This window comes from Macaca mulatta, chromosome 16, assembly GCF_049350105.2.
Source record: "Macaca mulatta isolate MMU2019108-1 chromosome 16, T2T-MMU8v2.0, whole genome shotgun sequence".
NCBI lineage: Eukaryota > Metazoa > Chordata > Mammalia > Primates > Cercopithecidae > Macaca > Macaca mulatta.
In genome coordinates this window covers 83,619,927-83,642,943 of record NC_133421.1, presented here as the reverse complement: position 1 = coordinate 83,642,943, position 23,017 = coordinate 83,619,927, and the positions used below count along the sequence as shown (strand labels likewise).

Genomic DNA, 23,017 nt, shown 5'->3' with positions numbered 1-23,017 from the left:
TTTCCAGCAGCCGAGGGCCCTGTGCTAACTACTTTTCCTCTTGGGTCCAGTCTTTGGGATCTGACCTAGCTCTGCTTAAATCCCTCCAGCTTTCCATTGCTTCTAGGACAAACCTCACGTCTTCAGCACAGCCTCCAAGCTATGCACAAACTGTCACCTGCCCAGGACTCCACCCCTCTCTCCTCCCACTCCAGGTTCCATCCCTTCCTCCCTTCCTCCAGCAACCCAAGTGCCTCCTGCGACAGGCCCTGCCTGGTCTTTTCCACGAGGTGCCATCAGCCCCATTTCTGGAAGAGATGAGTGTCCCTGTCACACGCTCCTGCTGCCCCGCTCTGCATTCCGGCGCTGACAGCAAGGCTGCAGATACCTGTCCCAGAAGGAGAGGGAAAGGGCTCAGCACACCCATCTTACATTTGGAGAACTGCCACCTACTTCCACCCCACAGGGCTCAGCGAGCTGCTTCAGAGCCAGGCAAGGGCGTGAGCTGTGGAGCCAGCTCCTGGCACTTCCTGTATGATCTTGAACAAGCCGCATCGCCTCCCTTTGCCTCAGTTTACTCATCTCTAAAATGAAGATATTGGGCCAGGTACGGTGGCTCACATCTGTAATCCCAGCACTTTGGGAGGCCTAGGTGGGCAGAGGTGGCCATGGCTGTTCAGGGTTTTGGGGTGGGGTGGGGGTCCTGCTCTTTGTAATTTGAGCTCAGGAGTTGGAGACCAGCCTGGACAACATGGTAAAACCCCATCTCTATCTTAAAAAAAAAAAAAAAAAAAATTAGCTGGGTGTGGTGGCAGACACCTGTAGTCCCAGCTATTTGGGAGGCTAAGGCAGGAGAATTGCTTGAACCCGGGAGGTGGAGGTTGCAGTGAGCTGAGATCATGCCCACTACCCTCCAGGCTGGGTGACAGTGAGACCCTGTCTCAAAATAAAATAAAATAAATTGAAGAGATCAATAGTACTGTTATCAGAGGTTGTGGTGAGGATTAATGAGTCAGTGAGTGAGCCTGGAAAATGGATACAGAACCCATTATTATTATTATTATTATTATTATTATTATTATTATCTCCCTTGCCGCAAGTCAACCAAAGGCTGGAGGAAGCTGGCCTTGCTGAAGTGTGGTTTCTGAAAGAAGGCTGTTCTCTCCTTTCCTATGGAAGAAGGAAAGGGGGACTTTCTCTCCCATATTATGGCAGCTCCCCGCTAGGCCAGCAGTGTAGCCAACAGACTGCCTAGCCATGCAGGCTGAGGATGGGGATAACTAGGTCTGCTGGGTCCAGGGAAGGGTGGTGAGGATGTTGCCTGCTCTCCCACCTGGCGGGCAGAGTTGTGCACCCCTGCCTTGCATGGAGTGAACCCCACAGGAGGGAGCTGAGATGCAGCCGTCGTGCAGGTGCCCCAACCAGGAAGGTCCCTGGCTGGGTGAGGGGCAAGGGGCTGGAAGTGGTGGGGGCGGGGATGAAGTTGGCAGGAGCTGGACCTCCCAGATCAAGGAATGGCGCTGTGGGGGCCCCTGCAGGGTCCATGTGACCCCCATCCTCACAGTGGGGCCAGGGATGGTCGTTCAGACTTAGAAAGGCCACCAGCCAGAGCCACCTGAGGTCTCCCCAGCCCCTCATGGCTGAGGGAGCCAGACAGGCAGGGAGGCAGTGGCTGGAGAGTACAAAGAGCAAGACCCCCACCCCACTCCCAAACCCTGAACAGCCATGGCTAGGACTGGCCTGCTGAGGATGGTGATGGGAAGGGAGGAGTGGAGTTTTGAACTCTGCAAAGACAGAAGTTTTAAAACAAACCGAACCAAATACAGGGGTGAGATGGCGCTAATAGCTGGGCACAGCTGAAATGTATATAATTTGACCAGCTGTCTTTAAGGGAGAAGGCAGGGGAGGTTTGACGGAATGTAGTTAGGGGGAGTTACAGGGACACGTAAAACCACTTCCTATTTACTCTAACAAGCCAGAACTACTCAGTGCATGGGTTCAATGGATTTATTTGCCTAATATCCCTGTCTTCCTATGTGAGTCAATCTGGGCTTTCCCTGGTGGAGGTGCTCACATCCCATTGGGCACACAGTAGGCCTTTAATAAATGTGAGGTGGATGGATTGGGAGTGGGCGGGCTTTGCTTTTCTAACTGTGGAGCCCAGGGAAGAGGAATTCTTTGCAATTGCCAGTCACCCTGAGAGCGGTTCTCTCTGCCTCCCATCTGCCCATGGCTAAACCTGGCCCTGTGTTTCATTCCTGGTTCCAGGTTGGAGCAGAGGGTGAGGAGGGTGAGAGGTGGAAGAGAATGCTGGCATGTGTTTCTGACACTCAAATATCTGCTCCGGGTGTTCTTTATTACTTATTTATTTTTGAGACAGGGTTTTGCTCTGTTGCCCAGGCTGGAGTGCAGTAGTGTGATCTTGGCTGACCGCAACCTCCACCTCCTGGGTTCAAGTGATTCTCTTGCATTAGCCTTCTGAGTAGCTAGGATTATAGGTGCCCACCACCATGCCTGGCTAATTTGTGTATTTTTAGTAGACACAAGGTTTCATCATATTGGCCAGGCTGGTCTCGAACTCCTGACCTCAAGTGATCCATCTGCCTCAGCCTCCCTAAGTGCTGGGATTACAGGTGCGAGCCACAACTCCCGGCCTCCTGGCGTTCTTTAAACGGGAGAAATAAGCATGCCATTAACAATGGCAAGACAGAGTGAGATGCATCCACCTCTTTCTGCCCGATGGGAGCTGCACTGCAGGGGACATGGAGGGGATCACTGGCTGCACTGGAGGAAGGGCGCTGGCCCCAGCCCCATGTAGATCCAGGGCCCTGCGAGGAGCCAGCTCTGGATAGAACGTGCCATATATGTCTCTGGGTGGGGGACAGAGCACATGACACTTTCCCCCCACTTCTACTTTCTTCATTTTCCTGCAAAGCCTGGACTGTAAAGAAGGGGATCTCTGCATCTCATAAGCCCAGAGGCCAACAGCCAGCTTGTTTGGGAGTCCAGAGTCTGAGGCCACAGCCGGGAGAGAGCCCTGTCCGTGGCAGCTTCTAACCCACGTCCTAGTTCCTGGCAACTGGAGATCCTGGAGGAGACGGCTCCCGGTGGCTTTGTCGCTGACCTCCCCAGATCATTTTTTCAGACACGTAGAACCTTCCTCTCTCCTCCTTAATAGCTCCCACAGCTGCCAGCCCTGAGGGCTTTTCTTCTTTTAAATCAAATTCCTCTCTGGGTTTAATACACACGTGCGTGCACGTGCTCAGGAGCCCACGAGGCTGAAGCGGACCACGCCTTCTCAATTTCCCCAATTCATCCCTTTCTTGCTGTGATGTCTTCTGGTCACTTGGTGAGCTGCTGCAATCACCTGGGGCGGGGCGGGGCGGGGCGTAGTTACTGTCCAATTTGCTTCCCCTGGAGGAAAACTGTCTCCTCCACCACACTGAACACCCCGCTCGCTGACTGTCCCCCGGCTGCCCTTGTGGGCAGGGCTGGGCGAGGGAGCATGTGTGGCTCAGGGAAAACCCATCCCCGTGCCTGGTTGCACTTGAGATTTTACTCAAAGTAAAATCTTTATGTTCCCATAATGGAGGAATGTAAAGAGCAGTGGACTTGCCTCACTTTCTCTGCCTCCTGTTTTCTTCTCTCTGTCAATCTGGCAGCCTCAGGACAGGTGCACCTTTGTAACCACCTGGGGATGTAGGCGCCGGTCCTCTGAGTCCAGAGCCGTTTCTTCCTCCCGAAGCCGGCTTCGTGTTCCAGAGCGGCTGGAGCCACCGAAGCTGGGACTCAGGCATGTGATCGTACTAGAGGTATTTTTAGCTTTCTCATTAACTGAGTGCTTTCAAATTAGCCTTGTATTAACCTCAAAGGAAAATGAAAGTGTTTTTTTTTCCTCTTCCCAGAGTAAGTCTCTCTCCTGCAGAATATCAAGGTTTCCGTGATTAACGTTTCATGCGCCTTGAAGCTCTAATAAAGTTGGATTCGCTAATATCTAACTTGATGGAATAATTGGCTCATGATCTTTGCAATGGTGAGAGGGAAGCTGCCATGCATGGGAAGTGGTCTTTCCCTTCTCATCTCACACATCTTTTGTTTCTGCCTCCCCGTCCCCTCCACACCCTCATTTCAGAAGAGTCTAAGGGACCAACGCTCGGTGCCTGGTCTTCTCTGGAAAGCATCGTCTGTTCTGAGTGGGTGACTCCAGACTGACACTCAGCCACCTCCCCTCTTGGAAGCCAGGAGACCAGGGTCACAGAGGAGGCCTGTTGACTTTGGCAATGTCCCTTAAAGTGGGCTTATTTCTCTGCATCCAAGGTTCAGGCTGGAGAGGGGAGTAAATAGCCTTGCAATTTCCGAGCAGTCCCAGGTATCAAGTCTCATGAGGCGAATCCAATTTCCACTCGCCACTGGAGAGGCAGGCGTGATCTGTCCAGCCAGGATTACCTGTGAGCAGTGTCTTTGTCTCAGGAACAGCAAAGATGGGCTTTTTTGAGAGGTAGCAGTAGACCAGACCCTCAGAGGAGATTGTATCTGGGAGTAGGTACCTGTCCCAGACAGAGTGAGCTGCTGACACCATCTGTTCCCCAGGTCACTGGAGGAAATCGGAGGGTTGCTTCCGAAGGACTCAAGTCACGGTTTTGATCCTTTGCTGACTGGTCTCACCTGTCTCTGGGCCCCAGGGTGACTCCTCTAGGGTGACTCCTCTCTGCCCTCCCCTTTCTCCCTCTCTTCTCCTTAATCCTCACCATTGCTTGCCTCTCTCTATCCCTACTTTGTCTCCTCCATCTCACCCTTCATTTGCGAGTCCGTGCTTCTAGAGTTATAGCAAAGAAGGGCTCTAGGCTTCTCAACTGGAGGCCTCCTAGGGAGACAATTTGCTTCTGATCAGCATTTTGCTCCCTATGTGAGCAGCTCTGATGAAGTTTTTGTCTTGTGTTTGGGTGTGCTGCTTGGTCCCAGAGCTCCATCTCACAAGTGGGACAGTGGGGGCTGCCGGGAGGGAGGTTTCCTCCCCGGGGATTCCCACTCAACCTCCCTTGCCATCCCAGCAGCCTGTGCCCTCCCCAAGTGGCTCACTTACTCTGCTCTAGATGTGACCAGGTTCCTGGAGGCCTAAGAAAAGACGGCAGGCCTGCGATTTAAATAACTAAAGCGAAGATCCCAGAGCCAGGCATGCATGGCTACACTATACATAAGCCTACACTCCTGTACCATGTATCCAATGCCTCCTACCTGATTCCACCTGAAGGCCCCTGCCACTCCAAAATCAACATGTTGAAAAACAAACTCAGGTTGGGCTCAGTGGCTCACACCTATAATTCCAGCACTTTGGGAGGCTGAGGCAGGTGGATCACCTGAGGTTAGGAGTTCAAGACCAGCCTGGCCAAGATGGCAAAACCCTGTCTCTACTAAAAGTACAAAAAATTAGGGCGTGGTGGTTCATGCCCATAGTCTCAGCTACTTGGGAGGCTGAGACAGGAGAATCTCTTGAACCCAAAAGGCGGAGGTTGCAGGGAGCCAAGATTGTGCCGCTGCACTCCAACCTGGGTGACAGAGTGAGACTCCATCTCAAAAAAAAAAAAAAAAAAAAAAAGCAAACCCATCACTCCCTGTTCAATTCCTTCCCCCTTCTGTGTTTCTTACCCAGCTCAGCTCATAGTGTCACCCTCGACCCTGTCCCCAAGTCAAATCTGGGAGTCACCCTAGGTCCCTCCACATGCCTCCAAGTCATGTCAGCACCCCTGGGATAGGCCCTGTTGTCCTCTCTCCCCACTATTCCTGCAGTAACTCCAGACCTTGCTACCTCTTCCCAGTGCATTGCAACAGTCCCTCAGTTTGTCTTTCTGCTGAGAATCCCTTTTCTGCAGTAGAGTGCTTGTTCTAAAATGTGCTTCCCCCTTGCTAATACCTCTCGGTGGCTCCCAGTTAACTTTGGCCAAAGCCCACACTCCCTGGGCCACTTGGGAGAGGGACCCACTGGTTTCTCCTACCTTCTTCCCAGTTGCTCTCCCTCCCTACAAACCTTTATTCATCCAGACCCAATCAGCTGCGCATCCCTTGACGTTTCACACTCTTGTGCTTTGTACACAATGCTGCCTCTGACTGGAAGGCTCTTTCCTCCTGGTCCATTCAGTGAACTCCTATTCATCCTGCAAAACTTCCTCAAATGTATCCCTCTCTGAGACGCTATTGCAGCTGAGAGGTTCTCCTTGATGCTTAATGGAATCCCTGCATGTCACCATCTCATTTCCCCTAGATCTCACAGATGTCTACACTACAGCTCTATAGAAATGTGTGCTCAGGAGAAATGTTCCCTGGGTCTTTTGCATTCTGAGGGACAGTTACGAGGGTACATCTTTCTTCCAGGCTTTGCAGACATAGCCAGAGTTGTAGCTGCCCAAAGTCCAATTTGGGCAGATCAGTGTCTTTGTTCTCCTTCTTTCTCATTGTCCTTCCCTCCTGTCTTTTGAGATGGAGTCTTGCTCTGTTGCCCAGAGCTGGAGTGCAGTGGCAAGATCTTGGCTTACTGCAGCCTCTGCTTGCTGGGTTCCAGTGATTCTCCTACCTCAGTCTCCTGGGAAGCTGGGATTACAGGTGCATGCCACCACACCTGGCTAATTTTTGTACTTTTAGTAGAGACGTGGTTTCGCCATGTTTGCCAGGCTGATTCCCCCCGTCTTCTATTGTTTATTCCAACTTTCCTTTGAGGAGAATGAAGCCCTCACTAGGGTGCTGCTCTTGGAGGCTGGGTTTGCTTTTCTAAACCAGAGCCTCCTATGGTCCTTTCCCCTCTGCTGCCTCATATTCCTTGACCTCATCCTCTTCCTCCTCCTCCCCAGGGGCAGAGGCATTGCCTTCTCATCTCCATGGCCTGCAGACTCTCGTGTCTGGGAGAAGGAGCAGCAACCTGTAACTACAGAACTGCCGTCACGGTCCACATCGGTACCGCGTGGCTGCTCCCAGCCCTGGGTCCCTCCAGCACTCATTAGTAGCTGCACCAGAGCTGGATGGGGAAGGAAGAGGGATGGGATTCACTGGAGTCCTCGTTAGGAGGAATTCAGGCCAAAGATTTGGAGAAGAGGAAGCTGGTCCTACTGGGCACGGCAAGGTGGGTGGATTTTCTGTTTCTCATCTGCCCATTGTCCCCCGTCTCCGCCCCCCTTCCTGCCAGCTGTTCTCTATCATTCGCCTGCTTGGGAAAGGCAGCAGCACAGGTGGGGCTCATTTTGAAAAAGCCTCATCCATTAAAGAAACTAGTCAAAGTCAGGTGGGGGGTAATTAGTCATATTTCAAAAGAATTCTTATGTATCAAAGGGCTTCGTGGCAGGGAGCCTGTAATCGCCCACACCCTGGAGTATGGACATCCGTGGGGACAGCCAGGCCACATTGCACCTGCTGCGTTTGCCAGGTCTTACCAGCTTATTTTCCCTCCTGTGAGTTAAAGAATTGTCTTTTTGTTTTAATTAACGTTTTTGTTATCACGCCTTTTCTTTGACGGAGGGGAGGAGCCTGGGTTGATTTTCCTCATTTCACTGACGTAGAAAACTGAGGTGAGAGTTGCACAGCCAGAAGCGCAGACACACAGAATCCAAGGAGGGGCAGAAATGCTCATTCCACCCAAGAACTCTCATCCTTTTCCTCCTTCGTGAGAGAATCCCTGTTACATTTGGGGAGGTGATGGAACCAGCTATAAAAGATCATATTTTCTGGCTTTCTAAGCAACGAAGCATGGCTGTGGGAATACATTCCAGGCTTGGGATGAGAAAGGGGCTTTGGGGCAGGCGGCTCAGCTAGGAGGGAACACCCCTCAGATGCTTTTCCCACTCCCTCCCTCCCTGCTGCCTGGAAGGTGATGGTTGGAGCTCCCGCAGCCATTTTGGACCAAGTCAGGGCCTTGGAAATGGAAGCTCAGTCCCAGGATGGCAGAAGCAGAAAGACAGAGGGAGACTGAGTTCTGATAACCCCAGAATTGCCTTACTGGCCTGAGACCACTTACCTCTGCACTTGTTTTATATAAGAGAAGAAAGAAGTTGCCATCTTGGTTAAGCCACTGTTAGTTTGGATTGTGTGTTGCATGTGGCTGACCCTAATTCTTGGTAATAAGTTAAGTTTCCTGACTCTTATCTTCAAGACTACATCATGCCCACAGCCTGGAGGCAGATGGGACACAGCTGGTTTTCCCAGTCTGTGTTTACAACCCGGTTACAACTTTCCCCAAATCTAGTGTTTTTCGCCCTCTACTCCAGCTTTTCCTGTGGGCCTGTGGATGTAAGTGATCTGGTAGCATCAAGGGGGTGTTACAGGAATGGCGTCCAGATCCAGACCCCAAGAGAGGATTCTTGATCTCATGCAAGAAAGAATTCACGGAGAGTCCCATAGAGCAAAGTAAAGGCAAGTTTATTAAGAAAGTAGAGGAATAAAAGATTGGCTACTCCATAGAGCAGCCCCAAGGGCTGCTGGTTTCCCATTTTTATGGTTATTTCTTGAGGATATGCTAAAGAAAAAAAGGGGGTGGATTATTTATGCCTCCCATTTTTAGACCATATAGGGTAACTTCTTGATGTTGCCAGGGCATTGGTAAAGTGTCATGGTGCTGGAGGGAGTGTAGCACAGAGGATGACCAGAGGTCACTCTCATCACTGTTTTGGTGGATTTTGACTGGCTTCTTTACTGTAACCTGTTTTATCAGCAAGGTCTTTATGGCGTGTATCTTGTGCCAACCTCGTGTCTCATCCTGTGACTTAGAATGCCTTAACCTCCTGGGAATGCAGCCCAGTAGGTCTCAGCCTCATTTTACCCAGCTCCCATTCAAGACGGAGTTGCTCTGGTTCAAACACCTCTGACAGGAGGACTCCTGAAAAGGGAGATAAAAGACTCTCCTGGGGCCACACCACTTAGCTGGAAGCACTGAGGGACCTCAGCCCTCATGTCAGGGTATGCAATGCCACAGAGATGAAGCCCACTGCCCTTTTGTAATCAGCTCTCTCTTTGTGGCCATGTCCACTCATTCAGGCTCCTCCCTCCTCTCCCCCTTGGCTGGGATCCCTCTTTCCTCCCACTACTTTTCAGCTAGCGCCCTTCCCTTAGCAGGCGAATACCTGGCGGTTGGGCATAAGAATTCCCACTGTGTCTGTTGTCTTACATAGGCATGTCTGACATGCATCACTTTGGCGCTCATGAGGTCCACTTAGTCTATGTAGCTTGGTGTGGGTTTTAGCCTATGCCAAATCTCCACTTCTCTTTTCTGTTCTCATCCCCACAATGTACCTTTGGGCAACTCTTTGCATTTTTGGACCTTGCTATTTGCCCACCATAAGATAAATGAGTTGGATTGATCTCTAAGACCTTTCCCAGCTTTTAATCCCCAAGATGGCCAAGGTGGAGTGAGCTCAGACAGAGAAAGTCACCAGCACCTAGTCTCCAGCCAGGACTCGGACCAGCCCAGCTGCTTCCTGGCTCCCACATCAGTGCTGGCAGGAGGCAGGCAGGTGGCGGTTTCTTTCCCACTCTAAAGCCTTCCTTGGGTCCCTGCCCGGTGACCCCTCTCACGGGGGCTCAAGGGGAGAGGAGAAAGGGCTGTGCCGGCTGGCTTTCCTCCTCACCTCCCATTACCCAGGTCCTCCAGGGCAGGAAAGCCATGGCAGGGGTGCTTTTAAAACTGAAGGATCTTCCTGAGCTCTTTAACTGGCAAATGGTGTTAACAGTCCTCCCAGGGCCCTGGAGAGAGAGATTTGAAGGCCGCATTCATTAGCAGAAGCCGCATCAACGGAGGTGGCCGCCGCAGCTGTGGCTCTGAGCAGGTCTTTGTGAGCGTCCTGATTTCCTGGCCTTCCTGGACAGACTTCTCAATACATTTCAGCGTCGATATTTGTGGGTTTAACTTGCCATGTGGGTCCTGATGAAGTAGCTTGCGGTTTTTAATCTATTCATTCTTTTCATATTAGCCGGGAGTTCCATCTCTTGTTCCGCCGCCTCTTCCCTTCAGCCCGTGGTTATCTCAGCTTCCGGGGGTGGGTGGATGGGACTCCTCCCACTGCAAGGGCAGTGAAGCATCCACTGGGAAGCTGTCCTGGTGTCCCCATCGTGGGACATTAGTAAAAGCAGCGACCCAGTTTCTCAGAGTCCTGGATGCTGGCCAGGGGTCTGTTTTGTAGAAAATGACTGATCTTAGTTCAAAGATTCAGTGGTTAGTATTTGAGTGAGATACAAGTTCCACTCCCAACCCCAGGTCCTGTTGTTCCCACCCCATCTCCCTAGGATACAGTCTATAGGCTCCTTTCGATACTGACTGATGCTTTCCCTAATCCTGAAAAATTCCTAGAGGAGACTCCATTGTATTTCTTAGAAATGCTTTTTTGTCAAGTCTCAGGACTCTTCAAAGAGAAGAACTTTTTTTTTTCTTTATAAAATCGTACAGCTAGAAGAGCCCCCGGGGATTATCTGGTGTAACCCCCTCCTTTTACAGATGAAAAAACTGAGGCTCAGAGAGGTGATGTGCCAGAGGCCCAAATTTGCACAGTTTTCTCAGAGGCTAAGGCTTCTGACTCCCAGGTCACCACCACTCTTTGACTCCTGATTAGCTCCAGGCAGCTCAACGCCTGGCTGGAGGCGCCAGGAGGGGTGGGCAGCACCCTCCCTCCCTGTTGCATGCTCTAGGCCTCTGATAAGACCAACTCTTTTGAAATTGTTAGTACTGTCGGGGCTCTAAGAATTCTCAGAGATTTCAACTGAGAATTTTCCTTTCCAGACTTGACCTTTAAGGATTCATCCTGCTAAGAAATTCTTCCGTGGGGATCCTAGCGGGGGCTTGGGTACGTGCAAGCAAAGGGCCTGGGCTTCTGTGAATGCCTGGTGATCTATGCTTGTGCTTTGTGAGACAGCGGACCTCAGGGTGGGAGTGAAATCATCACTTCGTTGGGTCGGCCCACAGAAGACCTCTTGGGAAGGACAGGGACAGAGGAGAGTTTGGCGGAGGATTGGGAGGCTGCTCTCCCAGGCTGCTGCCCGCTGGTATCCTACCTCAGTCCTGGGCAGAGGTGTTCCTGGACCAAACTGAGGGTCGGGCTGCTATTTCTCATGGCCCAATAACAAGATGCAGATGAACTGGGGAGGAAGAGAGTTTTTATTTCTGCAACGGGTGACGGGGAAAGGGCCTGGAAATTATTGCCAGGTCAACTCAAACTTACAAAGTTTTCCAGAGCTTACATACCTTCGAAGCTATATATCTAAATAGAAGTGTACGTTCATCGAAATACATAAGTTGGGTGGGTGCAGTGGCTCACGCCTGCAATCCCAGCATTTTGGGAGGTCGAGGCAGGCAGATCACCTGAGGCCATGAGTTCAAGACCAGCCTGGCCAACCTGGTGAAACCAGGTCTCTACTAAAAATACATAAATTAGCCAGGCACGATAGTGGGCACTTGTAATCTCAGCTACTTGGGAGGCTGAGGCAGGAGAATCGCTTGAACCCGGGAAGCGGAGGTTGCAATGAGCCGAGATCACGCCATTGCACTCCAGCCTGGGTGACAAGAGCAAAACTTCGTCTTAGGAAACAAACAAACAAAAAAAAGACATAAGCGATTAACTTATTTTAATCTATAACTAAGGCTTGAGTCCTAAAGACCTTCTTCTGAAGTCTCAGTAAATTTACTTAATCTAAATGGGTCCAGGTGCTGGGGTGATTACCCTTATCTTGTTTCGGGCTAAATCACAGAGGTTTGGCGAGTTTCTTCAGACCCCCGATAAAACTTGTTTCATCCTAAATGTGTCCTGTTAAGAATTCCTTTGTTGTTTTGTCATGCTTTAAGGCCCAGGAAAAACTCCTAAGGCCTAGGCAAAACTTCTGGTGGACCTTTGTTGCATTCCAGCCTTTGTATAGGGTGCTGGCTTTTAATGTTTAGCTTAGCCACTCAGTCAGTACTGAGACAGCTGTTATGGACGGCTGCGTCCGTGAGATCTGCCTGCAACAGAGGGACTAGAGCGGAAAGGAAGAGTGTTTGTCACACAAGACCACCTGCCTGGTGCTGGGGATGCAATGGGATGCTTCCTGCACTTACCAGAACCGTCTGTGGGCCAAAGGGACGTGGGATGGATGGGAAAGGGGATTGCCCCCTTGTCCGACCTGACCCCATTAGCAAAGGGGCTTCAGCCAGGTGGCATCGGCAGTGTGAGACAGGGGTACGGGTGGCCCTAGGTGGCAGTGACAGTGGCAGTGGCAGCTGGTTTGTCTCAGCCAGGTGGCCCCAGAAACAGTTGTCTGGGGAGGTGATCCCAGGAAGCACTGATAAGAGACTGGGAAATGAGCCTGGAATGGGATCAGCTGGTTCTGGACATGTTTTAGGCCCACACCCTGCACCTGGATCCCTTCACGGGCCTCAGGGCCAGGTGCACCACATCATTCCAAATCGTCCCTCCTGAGGGCTGAGGAGCTGGGATGTTTTAACATCCATGGGGGTTAATTCTCTGGCAGATCCAGCTTCCCCAGAATTGGGCCGTAAACATGCTCCTGGCTCCCGTGAAAGCTCCCAGACTGAGTCATGGGTGTTTGCAGTCAGCAGCCATGGGCATTGGAGCTGTCAGCGCCAAGACAGAGTGGCTGGGGCACCGACAGTGTCTACTACAGGGGTGGTCCCCTGCCCGGAACTCCGTGAGAGATGAAGGCGGCCCAAGTCGAGAGGAGAGGAAGAGCAAATAGCGCAGGGCAGCTCCAGAGGCCTGGGGGGCGGAGGGCAGGGCCCAGGCCAGGGTGGGGAGAGCAAGGCACTTGCCTGCAGCCACATTTAAGAGGAGCAGCCAAGTACTCAGGAGTCAAGACCATCACGCGTAGTCAAAGCAGAGAAAGTCTGTGATGAACAAACTGTCAGCTGTCCACATGTGAAATAAAGACAGGATCTGGCCGGGCTGGGATTAGGGTGTGGCTTGTACGAGTACAGGGACAAGACCTGTCTTTATTCCACATTTGGATATTTTGTTCACTGTGGATAGTTTTTATTTCATGTTGGTTTCCTAAGAGTGCCGCAATAAATGTTGTTTAGTGAGTTTCTGGGGTCCCCCTAAATTTTCTGCCTGGGCTGAGTGCCTGACTTGCTTCACCCTAGTCTGGGCCCTGTCTCATCCCGAGGACTTCCCCCAAAGCCGGGGAGGCTGTGTCGGGGACAGAGCTGGGGCAATTGGAGCCAGGGCGCTGGGTGTGTGCACTCATCTCTCTGTGCTCCAAACCCTACTGGCTCCCAAGGGGGAAGCAAGTACAGTCAGTCCCTGCTGGGAGGAACGTGGCTGAATCTCAGGGCTGGAAGTTGGCCCGACTTTTCTCCTAATGCAGGAGGCCCCTCTGCAGCCCTCCGGAGGGGAGAAGTGTCTGTTTCAGCCCATTGTGCACAGAAAGGCTCTACTGTGTGGGGAAGGTGTCTTCTCCAGTGATTGCAGCAGTGAGCAATGTCTTCCTTGTCACTGCAGCAGACACCTCGTAGCTTCTCTGACATTGCTCGTGGGCATGCTGGGGGCTGTTTAAGACCCTAACCTCTGTCTGCCCTGGGATTCAGGACAGGTCCAGCCAGGAGGAGACTTGCAGGAGGACCACAGGAGCCTCATGGGCAAAATAAACAGACCGACCCATCCTGAGAAAAGGAGTCAGAGTGTAGAGTTGGGTCTTGGGCACAGGTGCAGGGCCCAAGGGAAGGGGGTCACTTAGTATGGTGGGGAGTGGTTTTTACATTGTTGCCATCTCTCTGTCCTGGGGTGTGGGGAAGGTAGTGGCAGACCCAGGAACACACCAGCTGCTCTGGGAACTTCTGTCAGGCAAGGATATAAATACAAAAGCTCATATGGCTCTGTGGCCCACGTACCAGCATGTAATGCAAGGGTGATGAGGTACAGCTGATGTCTGAGGACCACAGGGCAAAGTTCCAGAGCAGGCAGAGCACCTGGATGGCAACATAGAGCAGCTGCAGCCAGAGCAGGAGCCACAGGTGAGTGATGTGAGACTAGCGTACAGCGGACACCTCCCTTGTACCTGCATGAGCTTGGGGTCTCCCCTCTCCTCCCCTCCCCTGTCCTGCCCTTCCTTCCCCTCCTCTTCCCTTCTCAACAGATGAAACTCCATTTTCACCCCTATGTTGGTGTGACCTGGAGAAATATATGAGAAGTTTTCTGAACTGCTGTTGGGGAATGAAATGGAACCCATGAACCCAAAGAACAGAAGGGGTGTGTGTCAGGGGCTATGCTGACTGTCACAGATGCAGGAGCAGCCCCAGAGCTTCAGAAGAGTGCAAGATGCAGTGATCATCAGCGCAGTGGCCCACACTGTGGGCATGTGGCAGGGGACACTCCCCAGCCCTGGAAGTAGGTACGGCTGTGTCTACTCTGTGAGCCAATGTGAGTCACTGCATCCCCTTACCCTGGCTGAGACAGGTCTCTCGTAGCCATTGAAGTCACTACAATGAGTAGAGCATCCGTGAGCAAGATAATCATGGCATTTACTTAGCTTTTGGAGTTTCCTGTGGTCTGTTTTCACAGCACAGGGTGGCCTGTCCTGAGGAGCACAGAAGGACAGGATCCACTTCTACTCTGCACTCATCGGTGCATCGTTGTCCAGACGGGGACCCCATGCTATAGATTAGGGTCTTGGTTGCCACTCAGGCATCCATGCTGGGGGTGATGCTCACAGTTTTCCAAAAACAAATGCAAAGGCACAGTGGGTTCAGCTATCACCTCCAGGCTAACACATAAAACTGCCACCCAGATGTAGATCGCCCAGGTTTACCCCTTGTATCCAGCTTTAGGTTTAGCTAAAAAAGAAAGTAATTAGTCTTTCTTGATTTCTTTTAACTCACTGGCCAAAAAAAAAAAAAAAGAAAAAAAAATTCTAATAAATTTCTGGAACTGGAGAGGCAAAAGAACAAGCTGCATTGTTTACCCCTTCCTTGCACTACAACTAATGATAACAAGGAACTCCACTGGCTTATAAATTCTTTGTGTTCCTTTAATACCACAGAAAAATAAGCCCGAGACAAGGATGGGGAGGTCACAGGCACCCAGTGTGCAGGAATGTGGCTGAATGCCTATGGTGTACTCTCGAGAGCTCTGTGGTGTCTTCACAATAGCAAAGACGATATGCAGACTCACTTGAAGCCAGCTTGATGGACATTGCAGGAGGAGTGGGGAATGACAGGCCACTATCTGGTCACCCAGGCTGCACCTGCTGTTTCTTGCAAAGCGGAAATGTGATACTAATTGAAAGCAGAAGCACAATTTGAAACTTCTTTTTCATTTGCAAGACCCTAGATTCATGGTGGAGTTGATACCTGTCTGTAAATACCCATGAATCTGGGGTTCAAAGGCCACCTGTCTGAGAGTCTGGGGCTGCCATGGAAGGAAATGTGGACTTGGGTGTGAAAATACTTGTTCTTAGAATTGTTTGGTAGACTCCTGGATGGGCAGTGGTGAGGAGGGTAGCAAGATTTATGAATGGACAGACGGCTGAGAACTGAGTGTTCAAGAGAGAAGGAAAGCCGGGCGCAGTGGCTCATACCTGTAGTCCCAGCACTGTGGGAGGCTGAAGCAGGCAGATCACTTGAGGTCAGGAGTTTGAGACCAGCCTGACCAACATGGTGAAACCCCATCTCTACTAAAAATACAAAAAGTAGCAGGGACTGGTGGCATGCCTGTAGTCCCAGTTACTCAGTAGGCTGAGGCAGAAGAATCACTTGAAGCTGGGAGGTGGAAGTTGCAATGAGCCGAGATTACGCCACTGCACTCCAACCTAGGCACCAGAGCGAGACTCCATCTCCCAAAAAAAAAAAAAAAAAAGGAAACTCGGAGTTACAGAAATACCCAACAGATGGGGGTGGGAGTGGTGACAGGAAATGCTTAAAAAACAAAAGGAGATTATGAAGCAGGACATGTTGATGGTGGCCGAAGGGCATCAGGGACATGAAGACCCGAGAGGGTGATGGCTGGAGGCAGATCAGCTAAAGTAGGCATGAGACGAGGGAGCAGACCTCTTTGGGGGTGATCTCCAGGCTGAGCGCATGAGCGCAGACTGCTGGAGAGGCAGCAGAGGCTGCATCAGGAGGGAGAGGACGTCTCCCACCCAGGCAAAAGAGACACCCTACAGGAGCTGGAGCCAGAGAGGAGCCCAAGCAGGTGATGTGGGATGAGAGGACTATCTCATACTGGGGCAAAGCATCTCATATCCTCTCTGAAGAGATAGCTCCCACTCAGGGATGACAATGAAGCGAGTCTGCAGTGATGCTGGGGGTGCATGGTGGAGGCAGACTGCTCAGTAGGCATCTATATGAACCACACAGTAGGCACTACATAAATGCCTGTGGAAATTGATGAATACATTGCAGTAGACACAGTCGTAGCAGTTTTGCGCTAGGAGCTGTAGTGTAACGGCAGCTATTCAAGAGAGTTATGGCTGTGATGAAATCAGCTGGGCTGCCGAACGGCTCGGGAGAGCAAGGGCTCTTAGGTTTGAGACTTGGAGTTTGCAGTGAAGAGGAAGTGAACTAAACTAGCAGGGACCTCTGTGGTCATCTCTGAACATGAAAATGGGCGGCAGGAAAGGAGTGGGGCAGGGATAAGCCTTTTCACAAAGACACACTTTAGGGTTGCACGAAGTGGTGAGCTGACTCCCCAGAAAACACCTCTTCAGGCCAATGCAGAATAAAGGCAAATTCTGGTAAATATTGACCCAGTGCTCTCTGAAATTCAGGCCGCTTCTCGCCGCCACTGTGCTAGTGATCTCGGACCAGCAAGGTGGACCGGAAGAGGACTTTTATGTGACTTTGCCATGTCTTGCTAGTTTAGCTAATATTAACTGAGCACTTAACATGCACCAGACACTGTGTAAGTGCTCTACAGGAATTAACTCTTCTAATCCTCTGTGCCTGTAATAATTGCCTCTCTTTTACAGGTGAGTCAACTGAGGCACAGAGAGGCCATGAGCTAACCCATGTAGACCCAGGAAATGAGCACAGGCAGGTGGTACCAAGGCTTGTTCTCAGTCCTTTCCCTGTAGCTGCCTCTTCAAGTGCAGGCATGTGTGTGGGTGGCTCCAATTCCATGGAGGGAACGGCCACTGGACCCTTCAGTCTTTTATGCTGCAGTCACCTCCTTACCTGGCTCTGGAAGGCTTGAGATGGACTGTGGAATCGCATTTGCTGGGGTTTGGGTCCCAGCTCCTCTTCTTAGGATTTGGGCAACCTTAGTTATCTCATCTGTATAATTTGTGTTGTGAGGATTAGAGAAAACACATACATAGAGTGTTTTGTATGCCTTGTGATGTGTAGTGGGTCTTCTATGAGAAGCCTTCACTCAGTCAACCCTTGTTCCTGTCCTAAGAAATGTCCCCTGATGGAATTAATCAGTTCCTTCAGTGTGAGCATCTGCCTCTTCTTACCTTGGTTTTGGATCCTGACAGCATCCTCAGAGCCAATTCTTGGTTATGCCTATTAGTGCATGGGACAGATTTCTCCTTGTTTACCCAGTAACTGACCTTGAATGGCCACTATGGTCCTGACTTTTTTTTTTTTTGAGATGGAGTCTTGCTCTGTCGCCCAGGCTGAAGTGCAGTGATGCGATCTCGGCTCACTGCAAGCTCTGCCTCCCAGGCTCACGCCATTCTCCTGTCTCAGCCTCCCGAGTAGCTGGGACTATAGGCGCCTGCCACCATGTCTGGCTAATTTTTTTTTTGTATTTTTAGTAGAGACAGGGTTTCACCATGTTAGCTAGGATGGTCTCAATCTCCTGACCTCGCGATCCACCTGCCTCAGCCTCCCAAAGTGCTGGGATTACAGGCGTGAGCCACTGTGCCCGGCTGGTCTTGACTCTTGAGTCACTGGCTGAATCAATTTGGTGTGTGCCTTCCAGACAGAGGAGGCCCCTGAGTGATGGCTGGAAAAGGAAGGAGCTCCATGCAGCAGGGCAAGTTCAAGCAGCTTGGATGTGCTGGGGCACAAGTTACAAAGCAGGGAGGCTAGAGAGGGGCGCCAGTTTCAAGGAAGCTCTTGTGGTGCACCTTAAGGAGCTTGAGCTTGATCCTGCATTCAGTGGAATGAAGCCTTTGAGGGTGTTACGTAGGAAGGCAACCTGGTGACATCAGGGAGCTCATTCCAGTATCTGTGTGGAAAATGGGTTGGAGGCAAGCAAGACTGAAAGCCAGGATGCCTGTTAGGAAGTTGCTGCTATTGCCTCAGCATCAGCCATAGGAGGGGCCCTACAGGATTTGGCCTCATTCAACTTCTTGGGCTCACTTCCTGCCTCCCTACCTCCTGCTGTCTCTGCTCCTGCTTCATTTTCCCCTTGTCATTCCTCAAATTCAACACGGATGCTCCTGCTACAGACATTTGCCATTACCGCAGCCTCTACAAGACACACTTCCCTAAGGTGTGTGCATGGCCTTCAGGTCTCTACTCAAACACTATTTTACTGGGAAGGGTTTCTTAAGCACTCTGCAATAAATAACTCCTTGACTTCCTCACTTTCTAGCCTCTCATCCTACTCTGTTATTTTCTTTACTTTCTCTTTTTATTTTTAGAGGCAGGGTCTCACTCTGTTGCCCAGGCTGGAGTGCAGTGGTGCAATCCTAGCTCACCTGCAGCCTTGAGCTCCTGGGCTCAAGGGATTACTTCCTGCCTCAGCCTCCGGAGTAGCTAGGACTATAGGCCTGAGGCGCTGCACCTGTCTTCGGCTTCTCTGTAATTTTCCTCCTTAGCACTTATCACTACATGATATTATATTTATCCATTTGTTTATTATCTGTCTCACTGCACTGTAATATAAGCTACTCCAGGCAGGGCCAGTGGCTATTTTGTTCACTGCTGTCTTCCTAGAGGTAGACCCTCAATAAGCATTGAATGAGTAAATGAATCCAAGTGATAACTTAATATGAGGGTGGCTCAACCTAATCTGCAATGAGCAGGGAAGCATTTCAGGGCAAGATTCAGTACTACCTGTCTACACTCACTGGCAAACATTTGATTTTTAGTTCAAAGCACTAAATGCAAGTCTCCTTTGTGGGTCCCGGGGACTGGTTCATCATTAGAAGTAAATCCCCCATCGTCTTGTGCAGGTAGTTTGTAGGGACAGGCTTGCACAGATAGTTGTGGAGCAGCTGGACTCCTGTGCAGACAGTTTGTGGGTTGTTTCTCCTGCGATGACATTGTTCTTGAGTGGTAAGTAATTAGAGCCTCAGGGTCATCTCTCGTTTTGTGGATAAGCACGGCTCCAACACTTTAGGCGAAGTGCCCGTGATAAGAAACAGAACATTGCAATGTGCTCGCACAAACCAAAAAGTCAATAACTGCTTGACATTCTGAGAAGCAGATGTTCACTGGTAGATCCAACACCTTGGAGGGTCTTTTCTCAGTGGGCACTAAAGTGGTTCAACAATGGTTGCCTTTCATGGAAGATATACTTAAAATGAATGAAAAGCCCTGGGCAGGCTGGAAGCTTTCATCCAGTTTTGAGGGCAATGCAATCAGGTTTGCATGAATTTCATCTTAGGACAGGTGAATGCAAACAGCATTAATTCAATAGCCTAAGAAGGTGACGATGGAAGTTATGACATCACAGGTTTCCTTTCTCATCTGGATACTAGATGATTCAAAGGGACTTATTTCTTGGATGATCCTGTAAATTGGAGGACTTCGTTGAAAAGTGGTCTTACACCAGGAATCATACGCAGTATAGTTTCCATGAAACTGTAGGAAATTGAAGCAGTCCTCAGAAATTCTGAAGATGCCATGTTCAGGGTCACTCTGGATGAGTGACAAGTATCTAGAAAACTATTACCCATGTGGATACACTTGGGGAATTTCTTCTTGCTGGTAAGACTTTTCCTCCAACTGGAATTTCAAGTGGTTAATGGTAGAGACCTCAGGTGCATTGTATACAGATCTTAAGGAAGCAGGGCAGGACACAGAATTCTTGAGAGTCTTCTGTTATCAACAGTATGATAGGTACTTTCTATACTTTAAAAATTTAACTTTCTTAACAACCCTACAAAATAGATACTATTATCCCAAACTTACAGATGAGAAAACTGTGGCTTAGAGTGGTTAAAAAAAGTCCGAAGGCCACACAGCTAAAAAAATGGCAAGACTGGATTTCCCACCCCCTGCCATATGCAATATGACTTCTGAGCACCCGCATGCACATCTATCATCCAATTATTACTGAACTGTTAGGCTCCTCTATGAGTGTGATCTATACATATGTGGTTTAATGAGGTGGTTTAAGGAGAATTTTTTGCGGGGGTGGGTATGATAACAATGCTGATTAGATGCTCAAGCTCTAACATTTCTTTCCTTGGAGGAGAAAACAAAAGCTGTTTCTAGGGATTGAAGGGAATTGAAGGAAAGTTTAGGTCAAGTTAGGGCTGTGGTATTTTCCTCTTACATAGTCTATGTTCCTTACTAATCACTGATAACTGTAACCCAGAGGTACTGATGACTTTGGACTCTGACGGCTAATGGTATAAGGCCAGGCTTTGTGTTTCCTCTATGCAATCAAGAACAGAAGCTTCTCCCACTAAGGTCGTATGCCCTAATGTTAACAGTCTTCAGCAACACAAACTGAGTGACTATCTCAGTTTACTATAAAAATAAAACAAAATAAAAACATAAGGTGGGAGCTACTGGCTTCTGGTAGCAGTGTAGTAATTTGGTCACAGTGAGTCTTCCACAGATGACAATTATAAACTCTGAGCAAAACACAAAAGAGCACAGAGGAACACCAAAGGCAGGCGGAAACTGGAGGTGAGTCTGCCCTTGTGAGACTGCATGAATATTTGTGAGTTTGAAGTGTTTTGCCTGGAACTCCCAAATCTGTGCATAAATTGAGGTGATAGAAAGCTACAGCTGTACTGACTTGAGATGTCAGAGGACAACATTCAGGGCTGGAAGAAAGAAAGTTAGCCGGGCACAGTGACTTACGCCTGTAATCCTAGCACTTTAGAAGACCGAGGTGGGTGGATCACCTGAGGTCAGGAGTTCAAGACCAGCCTGGCCAACATGGTGAAACCCCATCTCTACTAAAAATACAAAAATTAGCCAGGCATGGTGGCAGGCACCTGTAATTCCAGCTACTTGGGAGGATGAGACACAGAATTGCTTGAACTTGGGAGGCAGAAGGTTGCAGTGAGCCGAGATCACGCCACTGCACTCCAGCCTGGGTGACAGAGCAAGACTCTGTCTCAAAAAAAAAAAAAAAAAAGGAAATACTTGAAGGAAGTGTGCCTCAAAGGAGGAGAGCCCCAAAATACATATGAGATTCGCCTAAACTCCAAATTCTTGGCACATCTAATATATGTATATTGAGAAGAGACTACAATTTTTTGGGTGGATTTGATAATGATATTGGTCTAATAATAGTGATAAGGACCCAGGGAAAAAGACCAGCAACTGGAAGTGGAAGAAACTGGTGGAGATTTTAGTTGCAGCTGGTCAAGCGGGAGATGACGTTTGGAGACTGAGATAGTCAATTGGCTTGCATGATTGAATAAATTGATAGAAAAACAAAACAGACTTCAGAGTTTTTGCAATGTATTTTTAAAAAAATGTTTAATATCCAATCAGAAACCACTAGACACGTAAAGAAATAGGAAAATATTGCTTCTACCAAGAAAAAAAATCCCATCAGTGGAAATCAACCCCAGATGATCCAGATATTGCAGTTAGTAGATAAGGAATTTAAAGTAGCTATTATAAATATGCTCAAAGACTTAAAATATATACATATGGAAAATACATACAAAATGAGAAATCACAGTAAAGAAATAGAAATTATTATAGAGAGCCAAATGGAAATTCTAGAGTAATGCTGTTCAAAGAACTTTTCCAGCAATGGAAATGTTCTATATCAGCACTGTCTAACACAGTAGTCACTAGCCACATGTGACTCTTGAGCACCTGAAATGTAACTGCTGTAAATGAACCACAAATTCATTAGAATTTTAAAAGGCACACAGTGATTACATTATTGGGCAGTGCAGTTCTACACTTAAAATGTATATAACTGAAATAAAAGAATCCCTTTAATCATTCAGTAGTAGATTGGAAATGGAAGAAAAAAGAGTTAGTGACCTTAAAGATGTATCAATAGAAAGTATTCAGTGGAAAAAATACAGAGAAAGAAAGTAATAGAAATGAAGAGAGCCTCATAAATATGTGGAAAATATCAAGCTAAATTATGTGTAATTGGAGTACTAGAAGGAGAGGGGACAGAAAATCAGGCAGAAAAATATTTGTAGAAATAATGACTGAAAATCCCCAAAATCTAGTGATGAATTTATAGATCCAAAAAGCTCAATGAATCCCAAGTAGGATAAATACAAAGTGGACCACACCTAGACCCCTCATAATCAAATAGCTAAAATCCAAAGACAAAGGAACAACTCTTGAAAATAGTCAGAGATAAACACCACCACATTCTGTTACAAGATACTCGTGTTGCCTGACATCTCATCAGAGACAAAGGAGGTTGAAGATAGGGGAACAATAACTTTAAAGTGCTGAAAGGAAAAGAAAAGAACCTTCTACCCAGAATTCTATACCCAGCTAAATTATCTCTCAAAAAAATTAAAAACAATCTGCTCAGGCTGCCATAACAAAATGCTACAGACTGGGTAACTTAAACAACAGAAATTTATTTTCTCACAGTTCTGGAGGGTAGAAGTCTGAGGTTAGGGTGCCAGCATGGTGGGGTTCTGGTGAGGGTTCTCCTGGCTTTCAGGTGGCCATCTTCTCACTGTGTCCTCATGTGGCCTTGTCTAGGTTGGTGCTCATGGAGAGAGAGAATGAACTCTCTTCCTCTTCTTTTAAGCCACAAATCCTATCAGATTAGGACCCTACTCTTATGACCTCATTTAACCTTAATTACCTCCTATATCTCAGCCCTATGTCAAAATACAATCACACTGGGAGTTAAGGTTTCAACATGAGAAGCTTGAGGGAACACAATTCAGTCCATAGCAGAAATACATTGTGTTTTTTTTTTAGCTGGAGTCTCACTCTGTTGCTCAGATTGAAGTG

At 49.0% G+C, this 23,017-nt stretch overlaps 1 protein-coding gene across 1 annotated transcript in view; it reads left to right on the top strand.

The window, feature by feature from the left end:
• The first annotated feature begins 283 nt into the window (after positions 1-283).
• LOC144335915 (uncharacterized) overlaps positions 284-23,017 on the top strand; it is a 213,586-nt gene continuing 190,852 nt past the window's right edge. The window contains exon 1 of the transcript XR_013407176.1: positions 284-586. The gene's annotated coding sequence lies outside the window, so the exon portion shown is untranslated. The remainder of the gene's footprint in view (positions 587-23,017) is intronic.